Here is a 23040-nt window from a genome sequence, read left to right as displayed (position 1 = left end):
TAGTTTTTGTATTTTTTTTAGTAGAGACGGGGTTTCACCGTGTTAGCCAGGATGGTCTCGATCTCCTGACCTCGTGATCCGCCCGTCTCGGCCTCCCAAAGAAAGAGAAAATATTTTTAAGGGCAACTGTGAATTTCAATTACTGGAGCAAAGGATCAGAGAAGAGTTGCATCCAATCTATTGTCTTTCAAAAGAATTTCTTTGCTGACATTCTGCCTGGAAGTAGGAAACATAAAAATATTGTATTAATTTGTAGTGTATAATTTTGTATTAATAGCCAAGTGTGAAAATAGGATGAAAATAGGATAAACATAATTGAACTGAAGCCCATATACTTTTTCACAAACTTGAATGAAAATGAATCCCAAAATGAAAGTGACCACTTTGTAATCCATCCTCATACTCAGATCACCCCGATAAGTCAGCATTCAACCCAATCTTCAATATTTCCAAGTAAAGAGAACCACAGGGGTATGTTAAAGGCCGTAAAAGGGAGTTTAAGCAAATATTTCTAACCTCTTTTGTGTTTTAACAATGCCAGTCACCAACTTAAGCAAGTTTTTTGATGCAACTTTCTAGGTCATGTATCTTTAAATCACCATGGCTCATATTTGTCTCTGTTCCAACTGTTTTCTGGTGTCTCTCTTGCTGAAATGGTTTCAATTAGAGCCTGGAAAGGGTTGATACAGAACTCTTGCACAGTGCTTGCCAACATGGGAATTGGTTTAAACACTGCTGTTTTTCATCCAGAAAAAAATTCTCCCTTCCCGCCCTTGAGTTAGAAGAGATTATTCTCAGACAGGCGTTTAGCTGATTTTTAATGTCAAAGAAACTTAATTTGCAAACTCGTTAGAAACTCTTTAGTAAAAGCCGCCTAGTAAAACAGATGATTAATATTGGTAAGCTCCTCATTTGCATATTAATTAGTCTCCATACTCAACTAATTAAAACTGCACTGCCTATTTGTGGACTTTCTTCTAGACTGCAGCCTTGTTTCTGTGAATAAGCCTGTATTTTAACTAAAATAAGGGTTAGTGATTATGACTGTACTTTTCTTAACATACCGATTTTTCCATCTGTGACACTTAGGACTCCTCAAGGTCCTAGAACCATCTTGAAACTACCTTTGCACAAATTATAACAGTGAGAAAACTGTGACATAGGAAAATTATGACAGCAAAAGAAATCTGTCTCAACCTACTCCATCTTGTTTTTAACATCCATGCTGTCCTTGTTCATTCCAGGGCATAGGCCAGGCTAACCATAAAAGGAATTTCGTTTATAGTTTAACTTTGAAACAAAGATGGTAATAGTCCCTTCCCAAAACAAACCCTCTTTTTTCCTGGGAACCAGACCACCTTTGTAAAACTAACAAATTAGCCACAAGATTAGAAATTATGGCTCAGGAGTCATGCAGCCAGAGGCCACAAGATTCTAAACTTCCTGATATGCTTTGTATCTCTGTTTCCACCCAAATCTCCTGTCAAATTGTAATCCCCAGTGTTGGAGGTGAAGCTTGGTGGAAGGTGATTGGATCATGGGGGTGGATTTCTCATGAATGATTTAGCACGATCTCCCTTGGTGCTGTTCTTATGACGGTGAGTCTCGTGAGATGTGGTTGTTTAAAAGTGTGTGTTACCTCCCCCTACTCATACCCCCATTCTCTTGCTCCTGCTTCTGCCATATTAGATGCCTGGTCCCCTTTTGCCCTTCAGCCATGATTGTGAGCTTTCTGAGGCCTCCCCAAAAGCAGAAACCATAATGCTTCCTGTACAGCCTGCAGAACCATGAGCCAATTAAATCTCTTTTCTTTATAAATTACCCAGTCTCAGGTATTTCTTTAAAGCAATGCAAGAACAGACTAACATACTCCACAACTGCTCCAACAAATAACATCACTATTGTAAAACCTAAGACTGGTGTTTGAGATATTTTTCAGACCCTGCATTTTGATGAACAAACTGGCACCACCCAGACTGGTAAACTGGCCCAACTAGTTCTGCCATCCCACCCATAAACTGAAGACAGCAAGAAGAACCTGCTTCGATGCCTCTATGAAGAATCTGCTTCAGCCCCCACCCAACCAAAGCATTCGTCTGCTCCCTAGCCCCCCGCCCACCACATTACCCTTAAAAAACCCTAGTCTTCAAATTTTTTGGGAGACCGATTTAAGTAACAAAACTCTGGTTTTCTGTTTAGCCAGCTTTGCATTTATTAAGCTATTTCTCTATTGTAATAATGCTGTCTTAGTAAATTGGCTCTCTCTGTGCAACAGGCAGGAACAACTGTGAGGGCAGTTACAATCGCTAAGCAGCCATTTTATTGGGCCAAATCACTTTTGTCCCAGTATAGCCATATGTTGCTTAATGACGTGAATACGTTTTGTGAAATGCATCATTAGGTGACTTTGTCATTGTGTGACATCATACAGTGTGCTTATACAAACCTAGATGGCACAGCCTACTATACACCTAGGCTATACAGTTTAGCTCATTCCTCCTGGGTTACAAACCTGTACAGTATGTTACAGCACTGACTACTGCAGGCGATTGTAACACAATGGTAAGTATTTGTGTATCTAAAAGTATCTAAATATAGAAAAAGTGCAGTAAAAATACAGCATTATAATCTTATGGGACCACCATGAGCGCTGTGGTCTGTTGGTGACTGAAACCATATTGTGCAGCACATGACCGTATTTGTGAGCTTCTTCAGGTTTTGATGGGAAGAAAACAGTTGGATGACACAGTGACTGGCAATAATTAAAGTGAAAAGGTACCAAATTGTATCTTAATATTTGATGTTTTTAAGTCTTGTTCTAGGCCGGGTGCAGTGGTTCACACCTGTAATCCCAGCACTTTTGGAGGCCGAGGTGGGCGGATTACCTGAGGTCGGGAGCTTGAGACCAGCTTGACCAACATGGAGAAACCCCGTCTCTACTAATAATAAAAAAATTAGCCAGGTATGGTGGCGCATGCCTGTAATCCCAGCTACTCGGGAGGCTGAGGCATGAGAATCGCTTGAACCCAGGAGGCGGAGGTTGCGGTGAGCCAAGATCACGCCATTGCACTCCAGCCTGGGCAACAAGAGCGAAACTCCATCTCAAAAAAAAAAAAAAAAAAAAATAAATAAATAAATAAATAAATAAATAAGGTAAATCTTGCTATGTAAATGAATATACCTTTCTAGTATAATTTTTTATATTTAAACTTAGCTACTTTAACATTATTTAATCATTATTTTACTATTTAAGTTTTAGTAAAGAATTATTGGGTGGGAAAGCAGGCTAATTTATTGTTAAAAATTATGCTTGCAGAAAACCTAGTGGTTTGGATCACAAGACCCTAGCTTTTATTGATGAGAATGAATTTCCACTATAGACAAAACAAAACCAACTAAATAAACAAAAATAAAAATACCTATGAAAGGCCAGGCACGGTGGTTCACGCCTGTAATCCCAGTCCTTTGGGAGGCCGAGGCAGGCAGATCACGAGGTCAGGAGTTCGAGACCAGCCTGGCCAACATGACAAAATCCCATCTCTACTAAAAATACAAAAATTAGCCGGGCATGGTGGCGGGCATCTGTAGTCCCAGCTACTTGGGAGGCTGAGGCAGGAGAATCGCTTGAACCTGGGAGGCGAAGGTTGCAGTGAGCCAAGATCCCACCACTGCACTCTAGCCCGGGTGACAGAGCGAGACTCTGTCTCAAAAAAACAAAACAAAACAAAACAAAACACCAGCTATGGAAAGAAACAACCTTTATGTACAGAGTTGTCAAATGAGATTCAGGAGCAATTATATCAGTCCAATAATTGAGTGACATTGACCAAATTGCTGAATTTCTCTTTCCTGTGTTACAACAGAAAATAAATATGCACAGAATATCGACATCAGGCATTTTCCTGTGACACCGTCTCCCCAAATTGAGTAAGGTGTCACTGTTAGATTCTTCCATAGCCCCCGTGTTTACTCTTCTCATAGCCTGTACCTCATGGTACTATAGTCATATCTTTATTTGTTCCTACTCTTTATTGGATGCTTCTTCCCAGCACAGTCTCTGTCTTGTCTATCATTATATCTCCCAGTGCTTAGCATTATCACAGGCATTATATATCCCAGTGCCTGTGATATTTAAATAATTGCCAAATAAATAAATGAATAAACAAATATATTAGTACATGGATAAAAAATAAATAAGGCATGCGTTTTAATTATTTATGATTGTATGACAAAAAGCTCCAAAACTTAGAGACTAATAACAATAATTTACTATTTCTCATGATTCTGTGAGTTGCCTGGAAAGCTCTTCTCCTGTTTCACCTGAGCTCACTTATGGTACTGTATTCAGTTGGGGGATTTCCCAGGGGTTGAGCTCAGTTGAGACAGCTGAGGATCTGGACCTTTCTCTCCATATGTCCTTCATCTTCAGGTTGGCTCCTTGGACTTCTTAACGTGGTGAGAGCAATGTGCCAATGTGCAGACACTGAACTTACATCATGTTTGCTGACGTCCCTTAGGCCAAAGCAAATCATTCAGCCAAGCCTAGAATAAATGTGGGAAGAAATTACACATGGGCATGAATACTGTATTTGGGAGACCCTGAGTGTAATAATGAACCACAAATGTCTCTACCTTAAGAGATTTCTTAATTCAGGGGTGTTCAGTCGTTTGGCTTCCTTGGGCCACATTAGCATTGTCTTGGGTCACACATAAAATACACTAATACAATAGCTGATGAGCTTTAAAAAAATCACAAAAAAGGCCGGGCGCTGTGGCTCATGCCTGTAATCCCAGCTCTTTGAGAGATGGAGGTGGGCAGATCACGAGGTCAAGAGATTGAGACCATCCTGGCCAACATGGCGGAAACCCACCTCAACTAAACATAAAAAATTAGCTGGACGTGGTGGCGCGCCTGTAGTCCTAGCTACTCAGGAGGCTGAGGCCGGAGAATCACTTGAACCCGGGAGGCAGAGGTTGTAGTGAGCCGAGATTGCACCACTGCACTCCAGCCTGGGTGATAGAGTGAGACTCCGTCTTTTTTTTTTTTTTTTTTTTTTGAGACGGAGTCTCGCTCTGTGGCCCAGGCTGGAGTGCAGTGGCCGGATCTCAGCTCACTGCAACCTCCGCCTCCCGGGTTCACGCCATTCTCCTGCCTCAGCCTCCTGAGTAGCTGGGACTACAGGCGCCCACCACCTCGCCCGGCTAGTTTTTTGTATTTTTTAGTAGAGACGGGGTTTCACCATGTTAGCCAGGATGGTCTGGATCTCCTGACCTCGTGATCCGCCCGCCTCGGCCTCCCAAAGTGCTGGGATTACAGGCTTGAGCCACCGCGCCCGGCCGTGAGACTCCGTCTTAAAAAAAAAAAAAAAAAAAAAAAAAAAAAAATCACAAAAAAACCTCATAATGTTTGAAGAAAGTTTACTGATTTGTGTTGGGCCACATTCAAAGCCATCCTAGGCCACATGTGGCTCACAGACTGCGGGCTGGATAAGCTTGTCCTAATCAAAGCAGATGAGTAAGTATACAGCTAACGTTCTGTAATAAATGTTATGCCAGAGATAACAACAAACTGCTTAGGATATAGGTATAGACAGCATTAGAGCCAGGAGGTCTTATTTTGAACCTCTCTCCTTTTATTAATTGCTGTGTGACCTTAGCTAAGTTACTTAATCTGTCAAAATAGTGGCTTTATAATTCTAAAAATAGGTATAAGGCCTACTTGGTATTTGTCACAACTTCCTTCCAATATGACATACTGTTCTACAGAGGCTTGAAAAGCTAAAACCTGTATTAATCAGACTCCTTTGCAGCTAAAGCTCTTGACGTGACTTAGATCAAGCAATTAAATATGTACTATGAGAACTGACTTTGAAACTGAATCAAATGGGAAAATATGAAGCGGCTTGAAGGGCAGTGAAGGGCATCAACTTTTGCTGGAAGGATCTAGCAGCTGTAGCATAACTCAGAGGCCAACAGTGCTGGTGATGGAGTCATGTTCCAGTTACATGGCGTTTGACATCACAATCTATGAATCTGCAGTAGGCATGGCACCTTCTGGACGCCTAGTGTTCCACCTGTAGTAGAGAGAGCAGTCCCCTGGGCAGGCTAATTCTTTTTTTTTTTTTTTTTTTTTTTTTGAGATGGAGTTTTGCTCTTGTGGCCCAGGCTGGAGTGCAATGGCACCATCTCGGTTCACCACAGCCTCCGCCTCCCAGGTTCAAGTGATTCTTCTGCCTCAGCCTCCCGAGTAGCTGGGATTACAGGTGCCTGACACCACGCACAGCTAATTTTGTATTTTTAGTAGAGACTGGGTTTTGCCATGTCGGTCAGGCTGGTCTCAAACCTCAGGTGATCCGCCTGCCTCCGCCTACCAAAGTGCTGGGATTACAGGCGTGAGCCACCACGCCTGGTCCCTGGGCAGGCTAGTTCTATGGTAGTGAACTGGGAGCCATTCCTGGAGGTCTTGTCTAAAGCTGCTTCATTTAGACCTTTCAGCGCTTTTGTAGGCATCAAATTCCTTTTCTGCTTAAGGTGCCGAGAGTAGTTTCTGCTTTCTGGACTCAGCCCTTATGGACAGGTTGCTTTCCAATATTGTTGTGAAGTTTACTAGAGACACTTTATGTAAAATTGATTCATGCTTGGGAAGTGCTTATTTAGCAAATACTAATGTTCCTTCTCTTATAATCTTTATATACAAAATAACAGATGAAACCTCCAGATGTTTTTAAAGATTCTGACATTCTCTTAGTGTTTAGTTGGCATGCAAACACAATCTTTAAACAAAAACTTCCAGTCACACTAATATACAAACATGGAAATAGATTCAGAGATGCAAAATACATCCTATTCTTAATCACCTTTTAACAAAGACTATGATCATGTTTTAAGATTAAGTGCCTGATCTTAACCTTGGGCAAAGCATTTTACTGCCTCAATTTCTTCATTAAGGGCCTCAGTGTCCTCATTTATCAAGTAAAGGAGTTGGATTTACATAATTTCTAAGACTTCTTCCTTCCTTCCCTGCTTCAAAACTGTGTGTTCTTTAAAGCACTAAGCAATTACCTCCCACTGCTGGCCTACATATATGCAGTCAAAGTTTATCACTGGTTTCTAGGCTTTGCTAGAGGTCTGAAATTGCATAAAAAGAGTTGACCCAGTGTCTTTATGAACTTGTTAGTTCTCAAGTAAGCTAGGATAACCACTCCCTCTCATAAATCATGTTTTAGCTCTTTTATCGATAATAATATATTTTCCTGACCAAACGAATATGGATCCAACACTCCTAAACATAATTCCTCTCCCCCTTCTAACACTTAAGCAAGCACTGTCATCATTATCACTGATAACCTTTAGTACACAATTGCTATCTGCTGAGCCCTTATATTTTCTTGTTTGCATGACTTATTGCCAATTTAACTTCCACAACACCCCGTACACTTTTTTGATATGATGAGACTAAGGCTGAAAGCAGTAAAGCAAGTTATCCAAGGTCACAGAATTACCAAGTGGCAGAGTTAGATCTTGACTAGGTTTATTTGAACTGAAAGTTTCTTAACAACTACGTTAGATGACTTCTTAATAACAATACTAAGTAGTAGTAGTATTGAAAATAGTATTATTTTAGCTAACCTTTATTGAGTGCTTACTATATGCCAAGTACTCTGCTGACTTATTCATATCTGAATTCTTGTAATCTATAGCTTAAACCCTATTATAACCTCCATTTTATAAATGAAAAAAATTGAAGCTTGTTAATTTTAAGTGTGTCTTTTTTTTTTTTCTTTTTTTTTGAGACAGGGTCTCACCCTGTTATCCAGGCTGGAGTACAGTGGCAGGGTCCCGGCTCACTGCAATCTCTGTCCTCTGCCTCCCAGACTCAAGCATCCTCCCACCTCGGCCTCCCAACTAGCTAGGACTACAGGGGTGCACCACCATGCCTGGCTAATTTTTGTATATTTTTTGGTATAAGCAAGGTTTCAACATGTTGTCCAGGCTTCAAACTAACAGGCTCAAGTCATACACCCACCTCAGTCTCCCAAAGTGCTGGGATTACAGGCATGAACCACTGAGCCTGGCCTAAGTGTGTCTTGACCAAAATTATTCAGCTCCACTAGTGGAGCTGGACTGTGAACCTCAGCAGTATGTAAACTACAGTGTGTTCACCTGCCATGCCTTGTTGCCTCCTGTCTCCTTATAGTGATGATATTGAAGGAAAAATCTTGACTCTGCTTTAATTTATGGACAAAGTAATTTGTTTGCATATTTAAAAGCTGTATAAGTAACAAAGTACTTATGGCACTCCCCCACAATTGATTCTGCCCATGAGTGTGCCACCACACCACGCCTGAGAACCACTCACACAGAGACTAATGAGTACACATAGAGGGAAAGAATGTGTAGGTAAGAAAAGCCATGCTATGAAGCCGGTTGCAGTGGCTCACGCCTGTAATCCCACCACTTTGGAAGGCTGAGGTGGGCGGATCACTTGAGGCCAGGAGTTTGAGACCAGGCTGGCCAACATGGTAAAACCCCTTCTCTACTAAAAATAAAACCAGATGTGGTGGTGTGCCCCTATAGTCCCAGCTATTCTGAATTCTGAAGGTCGAGGTATAAGAATCACTTGAGCCCAGGAGATGGAGGTTGTAGTGAGCCAACCTGTGTAGATTGTGCCACTGCACTCCAGCCTGGGTGACAGAGTGGAACTGTCTCAAAAAGAAAAAGAAAAAAAGAAAATCTTTGGTATGAACACACACTCCCCTTCTTCTTTCTTCTTTTTTTTTTTTGTGTGTGTGTGAAGACCATAACAACCTTTTTAATTAATCAATTTGTTTATTTTTAAGCTACTTCTGAATAACATAACAACCTTTATTATTTTCCTGCTAGAGCTACAGAATTTCTGATCCTATTTCTATTAGGGTGGCAGTGATTATGGGAAACCACTTTATATATCCCTTTTAAACATAACTTACTATCTTTTTTTTTTTTTTTTTTTTTGCGATGGAGTCTTGCTCTGTGGCCCAGGCTGGCGTGCAGTGGCACAATTTCGGCTCACTGCAACCTTCGCCTCCCGGGTTCAAGCAAATCTCTGCCTCAGCCTCCCAAGTAGCTGGGATTACAGGCGTCTGCCAGTAGGCCCGGCTAATTTTTGTATTTTTAGTAGAGATGGGGTTTCACCATTTTGGCCAGGCTGGTCCTGAACTCCTGACCTCGTGATCCACCCGCCTCAGCCTCCCAAAATACTGGGATTACAGGCCTGAGCTACCGCATCTGGCCCTTAAACATAACTTTCCATGTTGTATAGACGTTAGTTTATAATTTATGGGTTTTTTTGGAAAAAAATAGCCTTTTAAAAATCTGAATCAGTCTTATAAATGAACTAGATGCCTATTAGATTTAATAAGAAAAAAAGTATAAATCTAAGCAATTAATTATTAAGCACCTAACAGCCAAATACAGCACCTGTGGGCAGAGAGGCCCTCTCCTTTGAGGAGGTGAAAACTAATTGCAGTAGCAGACATGCTGAGAAGTCACACTGGGAGGCATGGAGTGCACATAGCAGTTGTCATTTTCCATTTGCTGAGCCACATTAAAAGGAAAGGTAGAGATCTAAGGAAAAGGTATTTAAAACACCTTGGGAAATTTATTTAATAACCAAGCATGATAAAAAGATGGGTGATAATGAAAGCCAGGGCCGGGCGCGGTGGCTCAAGCCTGTAATCCCAGCACTTTGGGAGGCCGAGACGGGCGGATCACGAGGTCAGGAGATCGAGACCATCCTGGCTAACACGGTGAAACCCCGTCTCTACTAAAAATACAAAAAAACTAGCGGGCGAGGTGGCGGGCGCCTGTAGTCCCAGCTACTCGGGAGGCTGAGGCAGGAGAATGGCGTAAACCCGGGAGGCGGAGCTTGCAGTGAGCTGAGATCTGGCCACTGCACTCCAGTCCGGGCGACAGAGCGAGACTCTGCCTCAAAAAAAAAAAAAAAAAAAAAAAAAATGATAATGAAAGCCAGTAAGAAAAGTGGTAAGGGGATATTTAATCTGGGTTTCAGGAACTCTGAGCCTTGAGGCTTTTAATCTCTGAAAGGTCACAGGTGTAGCACACAGTAGGTGCTCAAACATCATTAAAATAACCAGCTAATGGATGAATGGATGGATGGCTTTTTCCCCTAAGTTTAAGAAAAGAGGAAGTTTGATATTTGTAAATATTATTGAAGATAGTACCTATCATAGACTAAATGTTTATGTTACCCCCAAACTCAGATGTTGAATCCCTAGCCCTCAGTGTGATGGTCTTTGAAGATGGGGCCTGTGGAAGATATTTAGGATTAGATGAGGTTATCAGGGTGGGGCCCTGCTCCGATGGAAGTAGGGCCATTATAAGAAGAGACACAAGAGAGTTTGTTCTGTCTCTTATTCTATGCATACAAACTGAGGAAGAGCCATGTGAGGACACAGCAAGTCAGATGGAGAGCCCATGCCAGGAACTGAATAGGCTAGCGCCTTGATCTTGTACTTCCCAGTCTCCAGAACTGTTAGAAATTAATTTCTCAGCCTGGCCAACATGGCGAAACCCCATCTCCACTAAAAGTACAAAAATTAGCCGGGCACAGTGGTGGGTGCCTATAATCCCAGCTACTCAGGAGGCTGAGGCAGGAGAATTGCTTGAACCTGGGAGGCGGAGATTGCAGTGAGCCGAGATAGCACCACTGCACTCCAGCCTGGGCAGCAAGAGTAAGACTCTGTCTCAAAAAAAAAAAAAAAATTAATTTCTGTTGTTTAAACCACTCAGTCTGTGGTATTTTGTTATGGCAGCCCACACAGGCTAAGATTATACCTATACCTAAGTCTTCACATATCTTTAAAGCTCGTGCTACTTGGGTACACGTATAGTTATAGAATAGTACATAAATTATACATTGTAAATATACACACATATAAATATTGGTCATTTTAATTTCTAAAAAATAGTTACTTTTGAATGTAAAATAACTTACCAATTGAATGAAAATTGTACTATTTCCTATGACTTAGAGGACTACATCCAAGAAGCAGTTGGAATTCAAATCATGGGGCCATACCTAGGGCCCCTCAGTTAATGTGGTGCTATAATATCCAACCTGTAAGCAGCATATCAAGGGAGGAATCCAGGTCTCTTGAGTATAGGCGAGGCACAAACCCATACTTCATAGTGCACTTTCATTTGTCTCTCTCTTTATTTTTTCCTTGGGACACATAATGATAGAAAACTAATCAGAGGCTAGTGGCCATGACCTGGGGTGTGCTAGATGCAATATCGGGGAGCCGTAAGGGCTTTCAGTGGAGATTCAAAGTCCTTGGGGACTGTTTCTGGGGACAGGGCCTTGCTGGCAACTTCAGAGCTGGATTTCTCTCTCATAGTAAATACAAATCAACCCTAAGCATCGGATAGACAGAGTGCTAATTAAGTCCCTAGTTATGAGAGCTCTTGCTTTATGCGTGAGAACAGGAGCAGTTCCTTCCTTGGGTTTACATAGCCAAGAGCTGATAGCTTTTTAAAAATTTGTCATAAAGGTGAATATCTCCCTGAGAGCATGGTATGATAAGAGTACCAAAATCATAGAGACAAGGTTAGAGCCCATCTCTGTTTCTTATTAACTATGATCCTTAAAATGTTGTTATAGTTTACTGAGACTTTTTGCTTCTCTGCAAAATGGGGCTAATAATGGAGCTAATAATTTCTGCTCTACCTGCCTCAGCAGGTTAATCTCAGAAACAAGTGAGGAACATTTGGGCATAAGAAAACCTTTTAGGAATATAATTATAATTCTTTACACGAGCAGTTGGCAAACTCTGGCCCACAGGTCAAATTTGTCTCACTGCATGTTTTTGTATGGTCTACAAGCTAAGAATAGTTTTCACATTTTTAAATGGTTGAGAAGAAGGATATATTATGATGTGAAAATTATACAAAATTCAAATTTCAGTGTCCAAATGAATGAGTATAAATGTTCACTTGTTTACATATTATCTATAGCTTATCTTATATCTTAACACTACCATGTTAAAGTTGAGTATGGCCCATAAAATATTTTCAGTCTGGCCTTTTACAGAAAATATTTGTCAAGCCCTGCTTTACATAAGTGTGTAAATCAAGGTTTTTCAGAGAAATAGAACCAGCAGGAGATATACATTAGGCTGTTCTTGCATTACTATAAAAAATACGTGAGGCTGGGCAATTTATAAAGAAAAGAGGTTTAATTGGGTCACAGTTCTGCAGGTTTTACAGGAAGCATGGTGCTGATGTCTGCTCAGCTTCTCATGAAGCCTGAGGGAGCTTTCAATCATGGAAGAAGGCGAAGGGGGAACAGGCACACCGCATGGCAAAGGCAGGAGCAAGTGAGAGGGTGTGAGGAGGTGCCACACACTTTTAAATGACCAGGTCTTGTGAGAACTTGCTATCTCGAAGGCAGCACCAAACCATGAGGGATCCATCCCCATGACCTAAACACCTCCCACCAGGCCCCACCTCCAGCACTGGGGAATCACAATTCAACATGAGATTTGAGTGAGACGAATACCCAAACTATATCAAGGTATATCTCTATATATTCCCAGTATAAGATACACACACACACACACACACACACACACACACGAGGAGAGAGAGAGATTATGGGAATCTGTTCATGCTATTATGGAGGCCAAGAAGTCCCATGATCTACCATTTCTAGGATGGTGGTATAATTTAGTCCAGGACTGAAGGCCCAAGAACCAAGAGCGCAGATGTCCAAGGGCTGAAGATAGATGTACCAATTCAGAAAGAGAGATAATCAATCCTTCCTTCACCTTTTTGTGCTATTTGGGCCCTCAGTGAATTGGGTGATGCCTACTCATATTGGTGAGGACAGATCTTCTTTACTCAGTCATCTGAGTAAATGTTTCTGTCTCCCAAGGCTAGTTCAATAGGTTCATGAATAACCATCACGGGCCCCAGTGATAGAGCAAGTATATTCATAGGCTTACCATCATGGACTTTGCTTCTGTCCTTGGGGAAGAGGTGCTATTGTCACTGGCTATCGGCACTTCTGAGCGACCAACTTGTTCTCAGTGTCAACTAATCCTGGGGTTTGAATATGTAACCATATTCCCTAGGCACCCAGCCAGTCCTCAGTAACACTGGACTCCTACTGCAAGTGGGAAGGCAGCAGTCCATTCTCTCTAGAACAAATCTATGTCCTGGGCTCAGAGTTGCCGTCCCTGTTCACCATGCTTCATGATTCTGCCCTCATGATCTGTAGAAGCAACGGATGCCGAGGACACCAACAGGCGTCCCACCAGCCTGGTTCTGGCCAAAGAGCTGACTGCTCTCTGAAAGAAGTAAGGCAATAAATGGAATTTACAGGACTTGTTCCTCATCATTCGAAGCTGCTGGCCTTACAGAACAGTAATGACAATTCACATTTACACGCTGGGCACTCCTCTAAGAACTTCCCATGTGACAACTTATTTAACCTGGATCCCTGTTCCTTAAACCCACTACACTTTTTGAAACTCTCTTTCTCATCAACCTTTAAAAAGGAAACTTGTGAACTAATTTGTGTTTCATCTGTTTAGTTTTCCTTCATTCTTCCTCCTGTGACCTAACTAATCCAACAACTAGAACCAAGAGAAAAGTGAAATAGAAAGCAAGCCTGGATAATCCACAAACATAAAAACCAGACATTGAAGGGTAAAACTTGATTATTTTGTGCTAAACCCGAGGTTTTGATAACCCCTCTGCTCCCCTCTGTGGATAAAGGCAGAATTGAGAGGATTTTTCATTCTATAAAATCCAAAAGCAGAAGCAAAATGAAATTCTTTTCTATGACTTTTTTTCATGACTATGAAATGAAAACATCAGTGTACTTCCTGATAAAAAATGTGGTTTTTTTTTTTCCTGATTCAACAGCCTCCCCCTCTTAAGTCTAAGGTGTTCTAAACACACACCTGGATCTCACCTCTAAAATGGCAGGCAGATGGTTTGAGAGGGAAAAGCCAGAGGGGGCAGTCGTTTTTGCATAGGTTAGCTAAAAGACCAACACCCCTCCTCCACATGAATCTACTTCACACCAAAGTAAAGAAAGGGAGGGCCTCTCTCCCTTTGTGACCCAATGATAATAATCCCCTATAGCAGCTGAAGAGTTGATGGAGGCTCTGAGAGTAGTTTCATCTCAGGCTGTTTGGCTTTCAAAGCTCCGTCCACCAACCTGCAGAGAAGGGTCTCCTGGATTCCTCTGTTTTTGTCTCCTATTTGCTATTTTCCCTTGCTCAGCATTGCACAGAATATAGGTTAGTAATGAAGAAACTGTGGTGCAAAGCTTACGCCTCTGGACTCTAGAGACAAACCTCTAGGGTTCAAACCTTGCCTGCGCCACTTACAAATAGATTGATCTCTCTGAGCTTCAGTTTCCTCATCTGTAAAAATGCGGATATTATTACTTTCTACCTCTAGGACTAAGCGGGGTACTATTTGTAAGAGGTCTAGGATAATATCTAGTACATAGTGCACCATAGTAAGTGCTTGCAAAATCAACAAACCTGCTCCAAGGAAAGGAGAATCCTCTACAAAAGAAGACCCAGGCTGGTGGAAATAGAGCTTTCTTTGAAAAGAAATGAATTGTGCTTCTTGCTATAGTGATTTGTTTTCTTTGCAGTAAATTTCCATTTCATAATTAATCTCTCTACGCCACTGAATATTCTAAAGCAAGAGGGTATTTCAAACAATAGGTAATGTGGTTTTGGAAAAAAGAAAAATTAAAACCAGGGCCGGGCGCGGTGGCTCAAGCCTGTAATCCCAGCACTTTGGGAGGCCGAGACGGGCGGATCACGAGGTCAGGAGATCGAGACCATCCTGGCTAGCACGGTGAAACCCCGCCTCTACTAAAAAAAAAATACAAAAAATTAGCCGGGCGAGATGGCGGGCGCCTGTAGTCCCAGCTACTCGGGAGGCTGAGGCAGGAGAATGGCGTAAACCCGGGAGGCGGAGCTTGCAGTGAGCTGAGATCCGGCCACTGCACTCCAGCCTGGGCGACAGAGCGAGACTCCGTCTCAAAAAAAAAAAAAAAAAAAAAATTAAAACCAGAAATGTACTGTTTAAATATAGTTTAATTAACTGGCAATTTTGGGCATGGAAATCAGCAAAAATAAAAGAGAATGAAAGAGTTCAAGGTAGTTGTGCCAAAAGACCTGGGCTGAATTCCAGCTCTGCAGCCTTTTAACTATTTTACCTCTGGCAAGGCCCTTACTGCCCACCCTGAGCTTCAGTATCTGCAAAACGGGGACACTTGTACCTATCCAAGGAGGTCCTGAGGATGAAGTAAGATAACCTGGTACAGTAGGGGCTACAGGCTATGCATTCAATGACTCAACAAGTGTTAGAATTTACATTTGAAAACAGTTCCACCAAGCTCCTACACAGAGTCCTTCAGAGTTTGGCTGAGGACCCAACAACCTCTTTAGGCACACTTCTACCAAGCTGGGTCATCTGGTTTCCCACAACTGGCTGAGATGATGGGCAGTTCAAGAACACTTTAAGGAAAAACACACCGACTAGCAAGTGATAAAGGGGACAGGACTAAAAGAGACAATAATTACATAAAGAAAGAGAAGGTAGAACATTTTGTAAAAATAAGACAAAACAAATCCAAAGTTTAATAGTTTGGGGTCTTTCAATGTAGACCATGCTCTCCTCTGAAGGACTACTACATCACAGCCCAGTGCAATGATTGGCATTCACATGATCCCAAGCCTCTTGGGCACTAAGATATCATTCAGACTCAAGTCTGAGGTAGGGTGGAATGTGCTTGCACCTCAGGAGAAAGGGACTTGGAGGAAAGCACCAGACTATCTCAGGTTATTTGGAAATGAACTTCAAGAAGACTAGCAGCGAAAGAGAGGCTGCTTGAGGTCCCAGCTTCTTACAAGATCTTCAGAGATTTGAAGGGCCTGGAAGGATACAGTTGTACTGACTATACAGAGGAAGAAACATTTGCAACCCAGCTGAGGTGTGCTCCTAGCTACTGGAGGACAAGTTGAAACTGTTTCCCTTTGAAGAAGAAAAGAAGGTAAGTAATAGAAAGGGCTAGGTAGAAACATTTTTATTAACAATGTTTAGATTTTATTTGTTGAACAGATGCACTGTGGTGCACTGAAGGTACTAAACTCAGCTCAACTCCTGAACAGATCAGACCACCTTCTTGCAGGGACATGCAGTACAGAAGGTAGGCAGCCCCTCAGCATGGGGGATTCAGAGCTTGGCTGTGGAAGCCAGGTGCCTGGGTTCAAACTCAACTCTGACTCTTACTGTTTGCATGACCCCCAGCTTAATCTAACTTAATCTCTTCTATGTAAAAGAAACACCTTACAGCATTGTTGTGAGGATAATTGTGTTAATACACATGAGCCACTTAGAAGACTGCCTGGCACACTGCAGTATTTCCACCAGTGTTAGCTATTGTCAAATACATTCCTCACATCTGTTTTATCTTCTTGCGCTTCTAGGATTAGACGATTGGGTTGCCTCAAGTCCACTCACTACAATGCTGTGATGAATACTTTCATGCATTCATTTAACATGCATTTTATACAGGCTGTGTGCAGTAGCTCACACCTGTAATCTCAGCACTTTGGGAGGCTGAGGAGGGTGGATTACTTGAGTTTGAGACCAGCCTGGCCAACATGGTGAAACCCTGTCTCTACTAAAAAGACAAAAATTAGCTGGGCATGGTGGTGGGTGTCTGTAATCCCAGCTACTTGGGAGGCTGAGGCAAGAGAATTGCTTGAACCTGGGAGGCAGAGGTTGCAGTGAGCTGAGATGGCACCATTGCACTCCAGCCTGAGCAACAGAGTGAGACTCTGTATCAAAAAAAAAATAATAAATAAATAAATAAGGACATTTTATTCAGTGCTTAATATTTGCTGGACAATGTTTCTTTCAGTCCTGTGCAAAAGAGTTTACCCAAGGCTTATGCCCAGGAATGGGTTGTTTACTCACCATAGACTGGCTACCTGCTCACAAATTTACACGTGTGCTAGCAGCTCTTGTTTCCCCAAATGTTTATCAACACTCAGTGTTATTAGACTTTAAAATTTTTGCCAATCTAGGCTGGGCATGGTAGCTCATGCCTATAACCCTAGCACTTTGGGAGGCTGAGGAAGACTTGATTTTAGGAGTTTGAGACCAGCCTAGCCAACATGGAGAAACACCATCTCTACTAAAAATATAAAAATTAGCTGGGCATGGTGGTGCACACATATAATTACGGCTACTCAGGAGGCTGAGGCACAAGAATCGCTTGAGCCTGGGAGGTGGAGATTGCAGGGAGCCAAGATTGCATCACTGTACTCCAGCCTCGGTGACAGACCAAGACTCTGTCTCAAAAAAAAAAAAAAAAAATTGGGAATCTGATTGGTGAAAAGTGGTATCTCAATTCTCAAGTCTGTTGAAAGATTGAGCATGTCTTCATATCATTAGTTATTCCAATATCCTCATCTAAGAAGTGCCAATATGTCTATTTTATTGCTTATATGTTATTTTTCTATGGAATTTCCTGACTTCTTGTTGTTTTTTATTTAAAGTTGTTTTGTATATATCTTAGATATATAGCACTTGTTAGTGTTAGATATTAGGATATTGGGAATATCTTCTCCCAATTTACCACCTTTTTACTTTAATTAATTTATTTATTTTCTGTTTGTGACTTTGGAGATGCCACAAGAGGCTTTTTGTTTTGTTTTGCTTTTTGGTAGACATAGAGTCTTGCCATATTGCCCAGGCTCATCTCAAACACCTGACCTCAAGCAGGCCTCCCATCTTGGCCTCCCAAAGCACTGAGATTACAGGCATGAGACACCATGTCCAGCCCACTTTATCACTTTTTATTACCAACGTTTAGATTTTTCTTATTTAACAGAAATCCTGTGATGCACTGAAGGTACCAAACTCAGTTAAACACCTGACCAGATTGATTTGAATCTCCTTATTGATAAAAAGAAGCATACCTATTTTTGGACATAAATGTTATTTATCTCAGTCTCCACTGTTCTTCTACATACAATGTCTAGCATTCTTTCAAAAATTATAAGACAGAAAAATCAAGGGGAAGACATAAAACAATCAAAGATCTGATTCAGATATGACTCAGATGTTTAAACTATCAGGCAGGAACTTTAAATAACTATGAGTAGCATGCTAAAAGTTCTGCTTGGCTGAAGAGCAAGAAGTGTTGAGAGATTTCAGCAGAGAGATGGAAACCATAATTAAGAGTCAAAAATTGGCCAGGCACAGTGGCTCATGCCTGTAATCCCAGCACTGATGTGGGTGGATCACCTGAGGTCAGGAGTTCAAGACCAGCCTGGCCAACATGGTGAAACCCCATCTCTACTAAAAATACAAAAAATTAGCCAGGTGTGGTGGCACATGCCTGTAATCCCAGCTACTCAGGAGGCTGAGGCAGGAGAGTCGAATGAACCTGGGAGGTAGAGGTTGTAGTGAGCTGAGATCACATTGTTGCACTCCAGCCTGGGCAATAAGAGTGAGGCTTCATCTCAAATAAATAAATAAAGTTACACACTCTATTTTCATTCTTCTGGTTATTTTCCTAAATCCTTAAGACCTTTGCTTATGTTTGTTTTTTTCTGTCTTGATTTTTGTTGTTGTTGTCCATTTGCTTTGATAGTTTGGGCAATTCATCACTCTTTTTCCCTTTTTGGCATCTCCAGGGCTGAGATTGAGGGTAAGAAATAAAGTTTACCACCTCATCAGATATAGGAAAACTTGCCTCCCATGTCTCAACTGTAATCTTCAGGTAGGGAATGCTTCGAAGAAAGCAGTCTTCAGTGAAAATCTTAGGAAAATACCACAAGGCTTAATTAAATGGAGCATCTACATGGTTTTTTAGTAAAAGGATTATTTGGGTTTTTGTTCAAGTAGAATACTTCATTCTCTGGTAGTGCTACAAAGTGAAATATTGCCTAAATTTATAATATTATCAGGGCTGGGCGTGGTGGCTCACACCTGTAATCCCAGCACTTTGAGAGGCTGAGGCAGGTGGATCACAAGGTCAGGAGACCAAGACCATCCTGGCTAACACAGTGAGACCCCATCTCTTCTAAAAACACAAAAAATTAGCCAGGCGTGGTGGTGGGCACCTGTGGTCCCAGCTACTTGGGAGGCTGAGGCAGGAGAATGGTGTGAAGCTGGGAGGTGGAGCTTGGCTTGCAGTGAGCCGAGATCACAACACTGCACTCCAGCCTGGACAGCAGAGCAAGACTCTGTCTCAAAAAAAAAAAAAAAAAAAAATATATATATACACACACACACACACACACACACACACACATATATATAAAATCAGGCAGCAGATTAGGAAAAAAAAAACAAGAAAAGTTTATCTCCTAATGATTGCTATTTGTCCAATAATTAGACATATTTTTTCTTAGTAGTATCAAAGTCACATATTATTTATTATGTCAACAGCCACATATCCTAAAATATCCAGGTTCAGATCAGATATTTTTATATTTACTGAACTTTGGTTCTACTGCAATTTTTATACAACACATATATCCCTTTGCTCATTCATTCATGGTTTTGATATCCTAGATTAGTTATCTTTATATTCTAGCTGTAACATAGGAATTAAAGAAGAGTTGCAAAAAGTAGCTGGGAACAGTGGCTCATACTTGTAATCCCAGCACTTTGGGAGGCTGAGGCAGGAGGATTGCTTAAGCCAGGAGTTGGAGACCAGTCTGGGCAACATAGGGATACCTCGTCTCTATAAAAAATTTAAAAATTAGCTGGGGATGGTGGCAAGTGCCAGTATTTCCAGCTTCTAGGGAGGCTGAGGCAGGAGGATTGCTTGAGCCCAGGAGTTGAGGCTGCAATGAACCATGATGGAGCCACTGCACTGTATTCTGGGTGACAGAGTGAGACCTTGTCTCAAATAAAAAAAAGTGGCAAAAAGGAAAGTGAGGATTTTGCACATTAGCCCATGGGTTTTTTAAGGACTTTTACAAATACTTGAGACCTGAAAAAAAAAAGTCTCTAAAACAACAAAGCAAATTAGGTATTTGATATGCTGTAGGGTAGGATAGTGGGGCTCCAAAGAAAATGTGCTTAGAACCTATGCAAGTCTCCTGGGGAAATGATCTCCTATCTACTTTGTGCTTAGTCTACAGCTTGAGCTAATTGGGAGTATTGGCTGATACAGCACAATGCAGAATGGCAGAGAATTAGAATGCTTAATGCTGAAAGCTATAGTGGAGACTCTCTATCCACATTTTCAAACTGTGCCTCAGATGCAAAAGGAAGACAGAGGCAGTAGATTGCTGGTCCCATCCTTATAACTTCCTGTCATTACTGGTATCAGAGAAGCTCTACTTGGATCTATTTGAAGTACTGGGATTCTCTGTAGTTTTGTTTGAAAAACGAGTTCACAGCTTAATGTTAGAAAACCACTGACCTATTCTAACTTCATCATTTTAGTAAAGAGTGCTCTGAGGTTCAAATAATTTAAATAAAAAAATTACCCAAGGTCTCCCAACTAGCTAGTAAAGCCAGATTTCCAGAATCCCATCCCAGTTCAAGAGTATTTCTTCATGCAGAGACTGAGCTGTCCCGATCTCATGTTGACAGGTGTTGCTGCTATCTTGGGAGGCATTTGGGTTTTGCTAGAGCAGTTGAAGTACAGTTTCATCACCTGTTCCCATGTGCTGTTTTTCGGGCCAAGGCCACATTCTGGAACTTTGAGGATATCTTTTTGAAGGGCTCAGAGGGCATCTGTGACATTAACTAGGGGAATAAAAATCATTTTATCTCATTTTTAGTACATGGGTTACCCTCCAACTTCCACCCCTTAACAGAAAGGGGTGTTCTCTTCTCTTAAAGGGTGGAACTTCCTGTTTCAACTTCCTGTTTCCCAATGAGGAAAATAAAAACAGCTAAAAAGAAACCTAATAAGCAAAAAATACAACAAAACCAGAAAGTATATAAAGGAGTAAAAGAGTTTATTTATGATGGCAGAAGAATAACTAATGATCAAATATAATTTTATTAATCGACCATAAAGGCTGTAACTGTACTGTCTGATATGATAGCCACTACCCACTTGAGGCTGCTGCACACATGAAAGATGGCTGGTCCAAATCAATATGTCATAGAAGCATAAAACACACACCAGAATTATGACTTAATATGAAAAAATAAAATAATATAAACTCTCTCAATAATTATTCTTTTTTGTTTGTTTGAGATGGAATCTTGCTTTTGTTGCCCAGGCTTGAGTACAATGGCACCATCTCAGCTCTCTGCAACCTCTGCCTCCTGGGTTCAAGCGATTCTTCTGCCTCAGTCTCCTGAGTAGCTGTGATTACAGGAACCTGCCACCACGCCTGGCTAATTTTGTGTATTTTTAGTAGAGATGGAGTTTCACCATGTTGGCTAGGCTGGTCTTGAACTCCTGACCTCAGGTGATCCACCCACCTCAGCCTCCCAAATTGCTGGGATTATAGGTGTGAGCCACTGTGCCCACCCTCAATAATTATTCATTTTATTGATTCATGTTGAAATGACAGTATTTTGAACATACAGAATTAAACAAGCCATATTACTAAAATTAATTTCACTTGCTTTTTTGCTTTTACTAGAAAAATTTCAATTACATGCTTAAATATAATGCTCACATTATATTTCTGTTGGACAGCACTGGTCTGAGAGTAACTAATATATGTCCATAACAACTGAGCTGAGAAGGCCGGGGCTTATTACAGAAATAGCTTCCTACCTGCCTGGCCACAGACTAAGGTCTCCTTCAAAGAGCAGCTCCAGGCTCTGCACTCAAGCTTTCAATGAAGGCCAGACACTTATGTACCTTCAGGGAGTGGTCATTACAGTTATTTCCTTAAGCGTAACTTGACTTTTACCTGGGGTTATGCAGTTTGGCTGGTTTTCAGGGTTATTAAATAACAGCTTAATGAGCAAACACCATTCAAATTGATTTTCAAGTTCCAGTTCTGTGGAGTGGAAGTAGAAAAACACAACACTCCCTGCAGTGAATTTCTACTGCCTCTAGACAAACAGAACTAGATCTTATAAGACCCAAAACAAATTAAAGGGTGTTGCTCAGAACTTTGCCAAATAGAAATCTCTAGAAGTTTTATTTTCTGACATCTCTAAAACAGATTTTTAATCAGGTAAAGACTTAATTTATGTTTAGTTTCACTGGAGACCCCTTTCGAAAGAGATGCTGATATGGTTTGTTCTGTGTCCCCACCCAAATCTCATGTCGAATTGTGATCTCTACATGTTGAAGGTAGGGCATGGGAGGTGACTGGATCATGGGGGTGGTTTTTAACATTTCAGTACCATCCCCCTAGTGCTGTCTCATGGCAGAATTCTCATGAGATCTGGTGGCATTTAACAGTGTGTGGCCCCTCCCCATTTGCTCCAAATGTGCCTCATTCCCCTCTGCCTTCCTGATTGTTTGTTTCCTGAGGCCTCCCAGTTATATTTCCTGTTAAGCCTGCGGAACTGTGAGTCAATTAAACCTGTTTTCTTTATAAATTACCCAGTCTCAGGTATTTCTTTACAGGTGCCTGAGAGGAAACAAGGTTGAAGTTGGCTTACAATATACTTTCTCTCCCTTCTAAAAATCAAGTTTTGGATCTAGGAGAAATATGAGGCATTATACTGACAGTTGAAGTTTGATTAGCAGTGAAAATTGCTAGAGCTCTGAAGGCAAAACTAAATAAATAAATAAAGAAGTTATTAGAATTCTAAAAAACAAACAAAGCCAATACCCCAAACAAACAAACACATGTTGGTTTGAGGAGGCAGTGAGATAGAAATTCACATCTGAAATAGACCTGCAGTAGGCTCAGTAATGGGCCTCGAAGCTATTCATGTCTTAATCCCTGGAACCTGTGAGTACACAGCCACAAAAGGGGCCTTGCAGATGTGTTAAATTAAGGATCCTGATAGCAGGAGATGAGCATGGCTTATTCAGGTGGGCCCTAAATGTAA

This window comes from Trachypithecus francoisi, unplaced genomic scaffold (genome assembly GCF_009764315.1).
Source record: "Trachypithecus francoisi isolate TF-2019V2 unplaced genomic scaffold, Tfra_2.0 Lachesis_group5, whole genome shotgun sequence".
Classification (NCBI taxonomy): Eukaryota; Metazoa; Chordata; class Mammalia; order Primates; family Cercopithecidae; genus Trachypithecus; species Trachypithecus francoisi.
Note: the sequence above shows the minus strand (reverse complement) of the source record.